Source organism: Alligator mississippiensis, chromosome 3 (genome assembly GCF_030867095.1).
Source record: "Alligator mississippiensis isolate rAllMis1 chromosome 3, rAllMis1, whole genome shotgun sequence".
NCBI classification, from domain to species: Eukaryota; Metazoa; Chordata; order Crocodylia; family Alligatoridae; genus Alligator; species Alligator mississippiensis.
The window spans coordinates 123,326,657-123,341,300 of record NC_081826.1 but is presented as its reverse complement, the minus strand read 5'-3'; the positions used below and the strand labels follow the sequence as shown (position 1 = coordinate 123,341,300).

At 44.7% G+C, this 14,644-nt stretch overlaps 1 long non-coding RNA gene across 1 annotated transcript in view; it reads right to left on the bottom strand.

The window, feature by feature from the left end:
• Positions 1–4,202: 4,202 nt before the first annotated feature.
• The window catches only part of LOC106739975 (uncharacterized), a 72,783-nt gene continuing 62,341 nt past the window's right edge, over positions 4,203–14,644 (bottom strand). The window contains exon 3 of the long non-coding RNA XR_002091109.2: positions 4,203–6,143. This is a non-coding gene — a long non-coding RNA (uncharacterized LOC106739975). The remainder of the gene's footprint in view (positions 6,144–14,644) is intronic.

Below are 14,644 nucleotides of genomic sequence, written 5' to 3'. Positions count from 1 at the left end.
CCAGTATGAAACTGGAGATAGGCCTGTTGGAAGTCTCTAGGTTAGGGTCAGAGGGGAGAGCACCAAGGGTGACGTCATGGTTGATGTCTGCTATAGACATCCAGACCAGGAAGATGAAGTGGACAATGCTTCCTTCAAATAGCTAATGGAAGTCTCCCAACCACTGGCCCTGGTTCTCATGGGGGACTTCAATCACCCTCACATCTGCTGGGAGGGCAACACAGCAGTGCACAGGCAATCCAGGAAGTTTTTGGAAAGTGTTGGGGACAATTTCCTGGTGCAAGTGTTGGAAAGGCCAGCTAGGAGCCAGGCTCTTCTTGATCTGCTGCTCAGAAACAGGGAAAAAATCGTGAGGAATGTAGTAGTTTAAGGAAACTTGGGCAGCAGTGACCATTAGATGATTGAGTTTAGGATCCTGAGGAAAGAAAGGAAGGAGAGCAGCAGGGTATGGACCCTGGACTTCTGAACAGCAAACTTTGATTCACTCAGGGAACTGATGGGTAGGGTCACCTGGGAGGCCAGTCTTAGAGGAAAAGGAGTCCAGGTGAGCTGGCTGCACTTAAAAGAAATCTTACTGAGGGAAGAGGAATGAACCATCCCCATGCACAGGAAGACTAGAAAGTATGGCAGAAGACCAGCTTGGTTTAGCAGGGAACTCTTCAGTGAGCTAAAATATGGAAAAGAAGCTTACAAGAAGTGGAAACTTGGACAAACAACTAGGGAGGAATGTAAGAGTATTGCTTGGGCATGCAGGGATGAATCAGGATGGCCAAAGCACAACTGGAGTTGCAGATAGCAAGGGATGTGAAGGGTAACAAGAAGGGTTTCTATAAGTATGTCATCAACAAGAAGACGATCAGGGAAAGTGTGGGTCCTTTACTAAATGAGGGGTGCGATCTAGTTCCAGGTTGATTCAGAAAAGGCTCAAGTAATCAATGCCTTTTCATAGAATCATAGAAAATTAGGGTTGGATGGGACCTCAGGAGGTCATCTAATCCAACTCCTTGCTCAAAGCAGGACAATCCCCAACTAGATCATCCCAGCCAAGGCTTTGTCTAGCTGGGTCTTAAAAACCTCCAAAGATGGGAGAGTCCACCACCTCTCTGGGTAACCTGTTCCAGTGTTTTACTACCCTACTAGTAAGAAAATTTTTCGTAATATCTAACTGAAACTTCCTTTACTGCAACTTAAGACCATTGCTCCTTGTTTTGTCATCTGCCATCACTGAAAACAGGCTAGCTCCATCCTCTTTCAAACCATCCTTCAGGTAGTTGAAGGATGCTATTAAATCCCCTCTCAGTCTTCTCTTCTCTAGACTAAATAAGTCCAATTCCCTCAGCCCCTTCTCATAAGTCATGTGCCCCAGCCCCTGAACCATTTTCATTGCCCTCTGCTGGACACTCTCCAATATGTCCACATTCTTTCTATAGTGGAAGGCCCAAAACTGGACACAGTACTTCAGATGTGGCCTTACCAATACCAAACAGAGGGGAAGAATCACTTCCCTTGCCCTGCTGGCAACACACCTACCAATGCAGCCCAGTATGCTGTTAGCCTTCTTGGTAACAAGGGCATGCTGCTGACTCATATTCAGCTTATTGTCCACTGTAACCCCCAGGTCCTTTTCTGCAGAGCTGCTGCCCTGCCAGTCAGCCCCCAGCCTGTACTGGTGCATGGGATTGTTCCAACCTAAGTGCAGGACTTTGCAGTTGTCCTTGTTGAACCTCATGTGATTCCATTTGGCCCAATCCTCCAATTTGTCTAGGTCACTCTGGGCACATCTACACATACTCTTGACTGCACAGTTGGTACTGTGCAGTCCTGGCAGCACACAGGTTATTTTCAACCCTACTGCACAGTAGCAATGATCTACTGTACAGTAGTGGTGCTCATTGCTACTGTGAAGTAGTGGTGGCATCACAGTTAGAGTCTGCCAATGCTACATCGTTATAGCTCATTGCTACAGCAAAGTTGTGTCTCATGTAGATGCATTATATGAATCCTAGCCCTACCCTCCAGCATATCTACTACTCCTCCAAGCTTAGTGTCAGCTGCATACTTGCTGAGGGTGTACTCTATGCCATCTTCCAGGTTGTTGATGAAGATATTGAACTGGCCCCAGGAGTGACCCCTAGGGCACTCCACTTGATACTAGCTGCCAACTAGACATCGAGGCATTGATTACTGCCCTCTGAGCCTGAGGCTCCAAACAGTTTTCTATCCACCTTGCAGTCCATTCATTCAGCCTGTACTTCCTTAGCTTGCCCTTTTCACCTCAGTCTTCACAGGCAAGGTCAGCTCTCAGACTACTGCACCTTGAAGCACAGTTTGAAGAGGAGGTTAGCAGCCAATAGTGGCAAAAGAACAAGTTAGGGACTATTTAGAAATGCTGGACATGTGCAGGTCCATAGGGTTGGATAGGATGCACCCAAGAGTTTTGAGGGAGTTGGCCAGTGTGTTTGCAGAGCCATTGGCAATCATCTTTGAAAATTCATAGCAATCGGAAGAGGTCCCAGATGATTGGAAAAGGGCAAATATAATAACCATCCTCAAGAAAGGGGCCCATCCTCATGAAAGGGAAGAACATGGATCCATGGAACTACAGACCAGTCAGCCTCACCTCAGTCCCTGGAAAAATCATGAAGCAGGTCCTCAAGGAATCTATTTCTAAGCACTTGAAGGAGAAGAAGGTGATAAGGAACAGTCAGCATGGATTTACCAAAGGCAAGTCATGCCTGACCAATCTGATTGCCCTCTATAATAAGTTGACTGGTTCAGTGGAAACAGAAAAAGCAGTGGACGTGATATACCTTGACTTTAGCAGGCTTTTGATATGGTCTCGCACACCAATCTCACAAGCAAGCTAAGGAAGTTTAGGTTGGATGGATGGACTGTAAGGTGGATAGAAAACTGGCTGGATTGTCTGGCTCAGTGGGTAGTAGTCAATGGCTTGACGTCTAGTAGGCAGCCGGTGTTAAGTGGAGCTCCCCAGGAGTTGGTCCTGGGGCCAATTTTGTTCAATATCTTCATCAATGACCTAGAAGATGGGATGGGGTGAACCCTCAACAAGTTTGCAGACAACACCAGGCTGCAGGGAGTAATGGATATGCTGGACGGTAGGGTTAGGATTCAGAAAGACCTAGACAAATTGAAGGATTGGACAAAAAGAAATCTCATGAGGTTCAGTAAGGACAAGTGCAAAGTCCTGCACTTAGGATGGAACAGTCCAATGGACTGGTACAGGCTGGGGACCAACTGACAAAACAGCATCTCTGTAGAATAGGGCCTGGGGGCTACAGGGACAATACCATGAATATGAGCCAACAGTGTGGCCTTGTTGCAAAGAGGGGTGACAGCATACTGGGCTGAATTACTAGGAGCACTGCCAGCAGATCAAGGGAAGTGATTCTTCCCCTATACTTGGCACTCATGAGGCCACATCTGGAGTATGGTGTCCAGTTTTGGACTCCCCACTACAGAAAGGATGTGGACAAGTTGGAGAGAGTCCAGCAGAGGACAATGAAAATGGTTAGGGGGCTGGGGCACATGGCTTATGAGGAGAGGCTGAGGGAACTGGGTTTATTTAGTCTGCAGAAGAGAAGACAGGAGAGAGTGGGAGAATTGCAGCCTTGTTAGGAGGTTTGATAGCAGCCTTTAAGAAGGGAAGTTTAGGTTAGATATTAGGAAAAACTCTGAGCAGGGGGTTGGACTAGATGACCTCCCAAAGTCCCTTCCAACCCTAGCTTTCTATGATTCCAACACACCTAACTTTGTGTTTCTATTCTCACTAGACAATGTGCAGACCCTTGCTTGAGTAGGATCAGATCAGCACCTGCATTCATAAATTTAAATTTTAATCATATATTCCACACTTGTTGATAATAACATCATGAAAACGCAGCCATCTGTACTGCTACTAAAGAGAGGCTTTGCATTTCTAAGCATGACTCGTACATTCCTCACTACCAGGGCTCGGGGGTAGAGGGGAAGTGTGAAATCTGTACTGGGGCATCCTCCAGCTTTGCCCTGGCTCTAATAGAGCCCTCCTACACTGGTCAGGAGATGCTAGGACCTCTGCTTAGATGGTTAGCCATCTAGACTAGGACAGGTTTCTTTGTTACATACATGTATGGTACCTAGCACAGTGGAGGCCCTGACCCATAGTTCCATTACAGTAGGAATAGTAATAATAATTCATAATAAATAATCATATTTATTTCCAATGTGACTAAACATATTCTAGCAAACAAGCTACTGCAATTTCCCTTTTCACAGTGAAGGCAAATCAAGGCATTCAAATCTGACCATATTCTTCAATAACATTTTTTGTCTAAACAAAATATTTATTTTATGTGGTCTCTACCTGGGGGTCAGGCAGCTGGAGAGGGCAATGACACGTATTGAAGGATTCCATCCAATCTTCCCTACCCAAGTAGGTGGGACTGGGGAGGTCTGCAGTTTGGATCTACTTGATCAGTCCTTGAATGTGGCCAGCTGTTCATGCCCAGTATTAAATGACGCCCATGCATAAAACAACAGATAAATCCACTTGCCGGGTGTTTTTTCAAATATGATTGCAACGGGAAGGATTATCAGTGATGACACTAGGTTTCAGTCTAAGCTCCATTTAGATAATTGGGCAAGCTGACATGCGTTTCAGAGCCCCTGTTTCAAACTGCTGGCAGGGATCCTTATACAGCAGGCCAGCCGGAGCCAAGTGCCCAAGCAGCCATGACTGCAGTGAGTCACCAGTTAACAAGAACTCTGCCTCAGTTTAGGAACAGCAAGCATCCTGATTGGCTGCTAGGAGTCCCATCTATTCATTTAGACCCAAATGGGGCTGTGGGTATCCAAGCCAGTCTAGAGTTTTGACCCAGTCTGCTGTGGCAAATCTCTTGATTCCTGTTCTCTCTGGTTTATCCTGGTTCCTGACCCTGGCATCAGCTTTTTCCTGGACTCCAGCCTCAGATTTCCCCTACAGATCCATTTCCTGGTTCCTGACCCCTGGCTTGATTCAGTGCTCAGACTTTGCCCTGCAGACTGCCCTTTGGACTTGGTAACTTGGCTATTGATTTTTTTCTGGATCCTGATTCCTGGCTTGATTCATTGCTTAGACTTCACCCTGTGGATTGCCCCTCAGCCGTGGTAACTTGGTTGCTGGTTTTCTGGATCCTGACCCTGGCCTGTATACTGGACTCTGCCCCTGGATTTTCCTCCAGACCTCGTAACTTGGCTCCTGAATTCTGACCCAGCCTCTGGCTCCTGCCTTCCCTCAATGGCTTAACCATTAGGCAAGATTGCCCACACCCTGGTTCCTAACAGTTGTCTGCAGAGTACTTAAACTTGATGCCAACAGGCTGAGAACAACTGACACTTGCACACTGTGGGCGTTTTTACAGAGCCGCTCTAATTAAAGCACCTGCAGCATCTCATGTATCAGCACCCCTGCTCTTCAAAATGGTGGTGGGGGCACTTTAACTAAAGCTTGTCAAACAAGCACCCCCACCACCAATTTGAAGCCTGGGGATGCTGATACATGAGATGCAGAGGCTGCTGGAGCGCACTAATTAGCACACTCCAGCAGACTGGATTAATCCAGTGTGCTCCAATGCACTGTAATTACAGCTCATTAGAGCAGCCTCCCTGTGTGTCTACAGGCACCCTGTGTGTCAATGGACACCTTTTTAAAAATCCTGGGCTGTGCATAGTAACTGGTATAAGTAGGAGGAGGCTTTACATGAATTTCTAATAATACCCATTTCGGGAAGAATGAAATCCTTTCCACAGCCCCCTGTCCCCACCCCCTTTTTTTTGTAATTTTTTTTTTCCTTTTAGTTTTTGGGAAATAAGGATTCTTGCCATGCTCTCCAGCACTGAATACTGGTTTGATCATACCAGGCTTCTTTAAAGTCACATACAGGCTTTGCAGTCCTGTCACTTCATGTTAGGCCCTCTTCAGTCATCACTTTCCCAGCAGAAGATGAAGATATTCACAGAGTGGGGATGACACTCGTGAATTTCCTTGATCTGCAACTGTAAAGTTGGCAGGGAAACAATGCAGGCTGTGTTTTCCAGAAGCAAGGCAAGAAGCCAGGAACAAGGAGCAAGGCTGGCTAAAGCAATCAGCTTCAACGTGCTTTAGTCTAAAAAAAAAAAAAAAAGAGGAAATGTCAAAGCAGTTGGTACACAACAAGCGGTTGTCTTCAGCAGGCCTGCTTATGGCTTCATTTTTCATTCCTGACTGCCTTCTCCCCACTGTCTTTGTTGTCAAATGTCTGTAGAAAGCCCATTTCAAAATACAGTAAAAGCTTGGCAAAAAGTCACTTCGCGTGATATTTAGAAATGTTAATTCTTGCCTGACACAGGAATCTCCACCATGCTACTATCCAGTGTCTGATTTGTCCAAGGCCATTTGGCCCCCATCAGTGAAAAGAGGTCTTGGCCTGAAACCCTTGAAGTCTTTCTTGCCTGGTAGCTTGGCTATGGGAGGTCAAAAGAGAGGGCTTTGAACCATTCCCTAGCATCAGCCTCCCATTAAATGGATAGGGAGGTAGAGGCCAAGCAATGGAATTAAGGGATTGTCTAAGGCACTTCCAGCCCACACCCAAGAGCACAACCACGAAGCAGCCCTACACACTTGCTTATCTTCTGCACATGTCAGTGCGTGAAAATGAAGCAACATAGCTGCCTTAAAAACATGATACATACATGCTCAGCACCACCCTGAGGCTCTTTGTCTTGGCCATGCTTATTGGTATGGATTCAGTACCACCCTAAGGCAGTGGCACAACCTCATTTCCAAGATTTGGCCCATGTGGGGGCAGGGCATGTGTCAACATAACTCTGCCAAGCATGGAATGGGGGCAGTGTAGGCAGACCCCACATTTTAGATTGATTGACTTAAAAAACAGATCATAGGATGAAACAATATTAGCAGTAATTTGCAACAAGTACCTTTTTACAGTAAATAAACCTTGTGCCCCAATCCCCCTTAGTATGGTTCAGCAATCCTGGCCTCTCCTTAACCCAAACAATGCCAACAAGTTCTACAAATCAAAAACATGTTTCATAACTACAAGGGATGGAGCAGAAAGTGTTTGAAAGGCTGTGTAGCATTGGAAATGCACATACACCTGCAGAACTCTTCAGATTTCTGACCTTTCTGCTGAACAAAATTATCCTCTCATACCTTCGGGGTAGGATTGTTTACAATGGGAAATTAAGAAGCCAGAGATTTTCCTCTTGGCTGATACGAAATCCAAGGATTACTTTGACTGCTACATATGATAAATTACACAGTAGATATCTTTTACAAAGCTGATGGCTTCAGACAGTAATCTTTAAGCTGAACTGACTGGCGTTAACTTGACTGAACCTAATTGAAAACAAACCCAATTGTAAAGACAAACCTATTTGGTCAATATACATCCAATCTGAAGATGGCATTCCCTAAGCATATAACAACAAGTCCATTATTCTTCCTTCACATCATAATAAACTAGAACAGATGTCTCCTCTTCCAGAAACCATTTATTGATATATTTTCCAAATTAGAAAGGGAAAAAAGCATTAATTGCTTTATATTTGCTACAGCTCTGCATTCTGATTTTAGTCTTTATCCTGCTTCTCTGATGCCTGTTAGATTTTATTCAATTAGTTTCACTTGTTACATTTGCCTGGAAAAAACAACTTCCAGTATTTCTATTTTGTGTAACAACATGCTTTTATGTTCTAGTATGTAAATACCAATATATATCTATAATTAAATTAAAAATATGGCACTGCTGTAGGTGAATCATGACAACTGAATTACAATTCTGTTTTTCTGGCACTTTCCTTTGCCAGGCCTGTCTGTCTCTTCCTCACTTACTCTGTTCAACGTTGCACTTTTAGTGGTGGCAGAGCTGAGATGGCAGAGATTTTTGGAGGTGATCCTGGAAGTGAACACATTCCCCAAAAATTCCTGGTACAAACAACTGATTGACTCAGTGCCTCATCCTGCAAGCTACTGACCTTCACTAGGAGGTGCCAAGTATCTTCAACTCCCATTAAATTTGCAGAGAGCTAGGAGCCTGTGCCTATGGCCATACCACCCTCACCATGCCTGATCTCCTCTGATCTTGGAAGCTAAGCAGTGTCAGGCACCTGGGAATACCAGGTGTCGTATTGTGCCTGAAGAAACATCAATGATGCACAGTATCTAAAGTGCCTGAGCAGTTGCAGCAGCCTCACAACTGACTTGACTTAAAGAGTTGTTGGTACCTGGCAACACGTGGGCCACACAGGTATAGATGTCTCCTGTGTTCTTGTTATGTGTGGCATGCATATGGCTACAACCAGGCTGTCAACTTTTTTTCCTTTAAATAAATTGTTTGCATTCCAAGCCAAATCAGCCAAATCAAGTCCAAATCCATGAATCAGTCCAGAATCATAAATGGCCCTACAACTGCCAAACATTCTCTGCCCCCCCCCCCCCCCCCAGGCCTTCAGATGTTTCTAGCATCTTTTGGCGGGCATCCTATGTGCAGGCCCAAGCCTGGAGGCTTGGGGTTCAGATGCCCCCAAGTTTCGCTTGCCCTGCTGGGCTTCTGAACCACTTCAAACAGCTCCCAGTGCATGAGAAACTGATTGGTGCCATGAGGCACACAGCACAATCCAGCTACTGTAAATATAATTACTATTTAGTGATTCTATCTACTATATATATTGGAGCACTATATGTAATGGAGCACAGAGAGACTGAATTGCCCAGATCCCACAGGAAGTTGGCAGAGGGTACTTCTGCAGTGACCTCCAGGTTCAGTAAATACAGGCATACAAAGCATGAGAGGAAGTACACAAACTATTTGTGGAGCAGTAGACAAGTCTCTGCAGTCCTTTAGTCTCTTTACCTAACTAGCTCACTGAACTGAGAGACCACTCCCAGTTCCCAGCTTCCCCAGTCTCCTGTTAGGGATCCTCCCTAAATTATAACTTTTATCATTACAACTTTCTTTGGTTCAAGCTCTAATTAAAGGGAATCACATGGATGTCTAAAAAGAAAGCCATGACTCCCTAGATCTAGGATTTCGCTATACTTGCTTTGGCTTTCCTGGTTAGGTATTTTGTTCCTTTAAGACTAGATTTACATCATCCATAAGGTGGGCATAGCAGAGTGGTAAGAAAGCACTTTTCTCACCTGCAATAACAGCAAGAGCCAAGGCCCAATATCTCAGTAGAGATGTTTCAAAAGAGTCATAAGAGGCCAATATCACTGTCCCACCATGATGCAAGAACTAGGGAAAGAAATGGCTTTGCCTGTTGCAGAGAGAAATTCCTTCTCTGCTCCCTTTCAGCTTAAATCACAAGCTCTCTACAGTCAGAACCATGCTACTCAGACTTCATGTTCCCCTGCGAACTTTAACAACACTGTAGCTTGATCAAGATCCAAACTCTGACTTATGGTGATAAATGTAACTGTGTCCTTATCACTTCCCTTCCATTTTTCAGATTCTGGTCTGGATAGTCCCAAATTAAGACATCAGTTTCCAGAATAGCAAAATGGGTTTCAGTCTTGGATGCATTTAATGAGAAATTATAAATTAATAGTAGCTCTTCAGAGAAGATCTACTCTAAATCCATGTGGGACCCTTAAGAACAGTGAAATTGAAATAACTCACTCTCTCTAAAGTCCTTAATAAACACAGTTTAATCTATGAATACCAAGGCATTGTTCTAAAATTAAAAATAATCACTAAAGCCACATGGCAAAAGGATTTAATGTGTGGCCTCAGCAGACTTGGTTATGCCAAATCTAATTAAGGAATTGTATTTGCATCAATAAGTTATCATCCAAGGTAAAATAAAAGTTGTTCAGTTTGTTAGCATTCAGTTTCCTTTAGGTGTACAATTACTGGGCTTATCCTATTGCAAAATAACTCAGCCAAGAAATCAATCAGAACACCACCGAAGTACAATTGAGTAATCTTCACATACTAACTAAATATAGCTCAGCACAGGATATTTTCTATAAAATAACAGTTCTCACCTGCACACACAAATGTGTATCTTCATAAGCATTTACTAGAAACAATTCGTTGTAAGTTATTGCAATACTACTAAAATAGAAACAGAATTTTCTTCACAAAACTGCTAAGGGCATCTTCAGTAATAACACAACCCCCCCCCCCCCCCCCAAAAAAAGGTTGTTTTTTTTGCCAAGCCTGTAGATGACAAGACTATTTAGAGTAAAAACCAAAACAGCCAGTGGATACCACCCAGTGAAACTTGGCTCAGAGACATGTATGGACAAGGGAGCAGAAGACAGACCCACACTAGCTCAGGTTCCTCCTGGCCAGCACCTCTTTCCTTATCTAGTAGATGGACAACTTGGCCAAAGTCAGGAGGAGGTTAACCAGAAGGTCCTAGGATTTTGTGGGGTGTGCATAAAATAAAAATTGTAGGGGAAAATGCAGCCAGAATCTCAATAAGAGGTTCTTGAGGAGGCAGCAGAGGGGCTGCATCCTGGCATACTCAAGGTAGGTCAGTGCAGGGGTGTCCCTCAGGCTGCGGAAGGGACAGGTGTTGGAGCGTCCATGAAGTGAGCCAGGTGCATGCTTGTGCTGTGGGCTCTGCGCAGAAGCCGCCAACCTAGATCCCCAGATAGTGGGCTAGATGGCCCTATAATCTGACCCAGAAAAAGAAATTCTTAAACACCTATGTAACGTTACTAAATCTTTTCTCTCTTTTCTTTTTAAATGAGGTCATGCAAGAGCAATTTCTTCATTAGGCTTACTTTTGTTTCTTTTCCTTTTCCAATAATCAGGATAAAAATGGGTCAAGAAAAATGGTACCAAGAATAAATCCAATGCATCACTATCTTACACAAATGACTCCAGTTGCCCAAATGAATTGAAGAAGCCTGTAACCCTGTACCATTTTCTACCAATTGCCCCAAATGCAATAAACAACCAATTTCAGCAACTGTAAATGGACAAAAACTGACCTGTTGGTAATAGAAGCCTAAGATTTGAAAGTTGAGGTAATATCTTTTGTTGGATCAGCTTTGTAGCTGTGAGGGGTGTTAGATGCAGCCCAAGTGAGTTAGATATGAGTTAGAACAATTTTTTTGCTTAATGTCATTGTATTAATGAACATGATCAGTTAAATAGGGAAGTGGACAGCAAATCTTTGGAGCAAAGAGAAGTTGTTATAACTAAGTAAAGAACAGTTGCAACAGTTAAAACTATGTAAATCAGGAGTGTCAAGCTCATCTGGCCTTGTGGATGTAGGGCCATTCCATAGGCCAGATTGGGGCCATTGATCCCCCTTCTGTGCATGCTGGATTTACCACTCACAGCACCCGCTCTGTGACCCAGGCTGCATATAGTGTCTGTTCCAGCCAGGCTGGGTTGCAAGCTGTATGTTTCACACACTCTGACCAGTCCAGGATGTATGCTGCATTTGGTGCCCACCTCTGCTGGTCCAGGCCTGTTCCACACACAGTGCCCCTTCCGGCCAGTCCAGAGCCCACGCAGCACAGAGCACCTGCTCTGGGCAGTCCAGGACCTTTGCTGCATGGAGCACCTTGGTGAGCACCATGTGTGGCACACATCCTGGACCAGCCAAGATGGGCACCACATGCAGTTTGACTCCCAGACTGGCTGGAGTGGGCATTGTATGCAGCATGCATCCAGGGACCCAAGCACAAGGCTGGTCTAGCATATGCCATGTGGGTCAACTATGAGACCCAGGGATAGCACCAGGAGGAATGGATAAGGGGGCTCTACTGGCTGTATCTTTGACACCCCTGATATAAATGACTATGATCCTGCAAAACCTGAGAGAGCTATTATCACTTGCAGAGCAAAAATAGATTAGCAGAGTGAGCAGATAATGTATAATAAGCCATAATGCCACTGATTGTGTTGTCCTTGGTTTTCATTGTGCCCATGGATTTTTGTTCCCATACCCATCTTTCAAATGTAATATGCATAGTTCCTTTGGAGACAAAGACAGTGAGGTAACAGAAGCAGAGTCACATATGACACATCTAAGAGGTACACTCCAGACCATTTTATTTAGGATCCCTCAAGAACTCCACTGGAAGTGAATGTCTGCCCCAAACACAGAGGTTTCACTGATATAATTGCTGCCAGTGTTCCCACTTCCAGTGTGCTTAATAGTTCCGACTGAGGAAAATCAGCAGGATTAGGTTCATAATACATAGCAGACATGAAGGGGCAGGAATAATTTCCAAATTAACTAAGGAAAAAAATTACATGCCAAAAAAGGTAGTTGATACAATTAATCTTTTTTTCCTTTTTTACATTTGCCATTATTAACATTCAGCAAAAATGACAAGACCTTATTTTTACACTACCTTCTGCCTAAAGGCCTCCGAACACTCATCAAGCAGGATTCTAAAATTAACTCTTATAAATAAACAGTATCACATCACCTCCGCACTCATCCCAGGTGGTCCCATCCTGCAAATGTTAGGCACTCAAATAATTTTATGTGCATAAGTTGTGAACTAGTCACATGAGTAGAGCTAATAAAGATGCTTACTGATGCAATCGTAGCCCAATTCAGCCTTGTTTGAATGGCAAAACTCCTATGGACTTCAGTGGTGCCAGGTTTTTACTCTCAGAATCTGCTGAATTCTCTTGTCTCTTCCACCTCTTCATCGTGACCTCTGTTTTTATTACCCATGTTACAGAGGCTACAACCAAGACCACAGACCCATGGTGCTAAATAGTGTTTAAACATACCTAATGAGAAACAAATATAAGCTTCAAATGCTTACAAGGTTAACAAGTGCATAGAACAGAAGGTAGAAGAAAGATTGGGACATATGTGTAAGATTGGGATATGATGTGCGGAGAGAGCAAGTTACCAAAGGTCACACAGGAAATCTGTGACAAAGCTGAGAGTTGAATCTACGCCTCTTAAATCTCAATTCAGTGCCTTAACCACTAATTGTCCGGCTCTTTTTGGTATATATTATGTGTGTGTGGCAAAGGAAGGGGTTTACTCTGTATTGATTTACTCTTTTCTGGCTCTGATATCATTTGTATATTAAGGGTTGTTTGTTTGTGCCCTTTGTTTGAGCCTTCTGAGGCCCTTGGACATGAGGCATTATAGAAATAAAAATGGATCCTTGTTAATTTATTTTATGTTTACCACCACTCTGCCCACTGTTGCCACCCTTTACCAATCAATACCCCACTGTAAAAGATGTAAAACATAGTAAGAGTCACACCGCTCACACATGAAGTAGGTGTGCATCCTGTTACCTTCTACCCAGCTTTGACTGATAATCCTAGGCACAACCCAGAACAATAAATAGAGTTCATAGATTTCATAGACATTAGGGCTGGAAGGGACCTCGGAAGATCATCGAGTCCAGCCCCCCGCCCAAAGGGCAGGACGTCAGCTGGGGTCATAGGATCCCAGCAAGATAAGCATCCAGTTTCATCTTGAAGGTGTTCAATGAAGGCGCTTGAACCACCTCCGGTGGCAGGCTGTTCCAGACCTTGGGGGCTTGGACAGTAAAGAAATTCTTCCTTATGTCCAGCCTGAAACGATCTTGTAGTAGTTTGTGACCATTCGACCTCGTCATCCCTTGGGGCGCTTTGGTGAACAAACGTTCCCCCAGATACTGGTGGTCACCCCTGATAAACTTGTAGGTGGCCATCAGATCACCCCTGAGCCTGCGCTTTTCCAGGCTAAAGAGCCCCAGGGCTCTCAGCCTGTCATCGTAGGGTCTGCTTCCCTGACCCCTGATCATGAGCGTGGCTCTTCTCTGGAATCTCTCAAGCTTCTCCACATCCTTTTTGAATTGTGGAGCCCAAAACTGGACGCAGTACTCCAGCTGCGGCCTCACTAAGGCCGAGTACAGGGGGAGAATGACGTCCCGGGATTTCCTTGAGAAGCATCTATGGATGCAAGCCAGCGTTTTGGTCGCTTTACTAGCCGCAGCATCGCATTGCAGGCTCATGTTCATCTTGTGGTCAATGATGACCCCCAAGTCTCTTTCTTCCATAGTGCTAGCCAGCATAGCACTGCCGAGCCTATAAGGATGCTGCGGGGTTTTTTTCCCAAGGTGGAGAACCTTGCATTTATCGGCATTGAACACCATCAGATTCTCATCCGCCCACTTGCTGAGCCTGTCCAGGTCAGCCTGGATCATCCGCCTGTCTTCTGGTGTGGATGCTTTGCCCCAAAGTTTGGTGTCATCGGCGAACTTGGCCAGTCCGCTTCTGACTCCAGTGTCCACATCATTAATGAAGATGTTGAACAGTATGGGTCCAAGGACAGAGCCCTGGGGGACCCCACTGGTCACAGGACACCACGATGACTGACTTCCATCAATTACTACCCTCTGGGTCTGACCCCGGAGCAAATTTTCCAGCCAGTGGATCGTGGAGGACCCAAGGCAACAACTGGCCAGTTTCTCCAAGAGACGATCATGGGACACCAGATCGAAGGCTTTTTTGAAGTCAAGATATATGACATCAATCTCATCTCCCTTGTCCAGGTGATAGGTCACCTGGTCGTAGAAGGAAATGAGATTGGACAAGCAAGACCTACCCGCAACAAACCCGTGCTGGCTATCCCTTAAGATGTTGGCATCGGCCAGTCCATTAAGGATGGCCTCCTT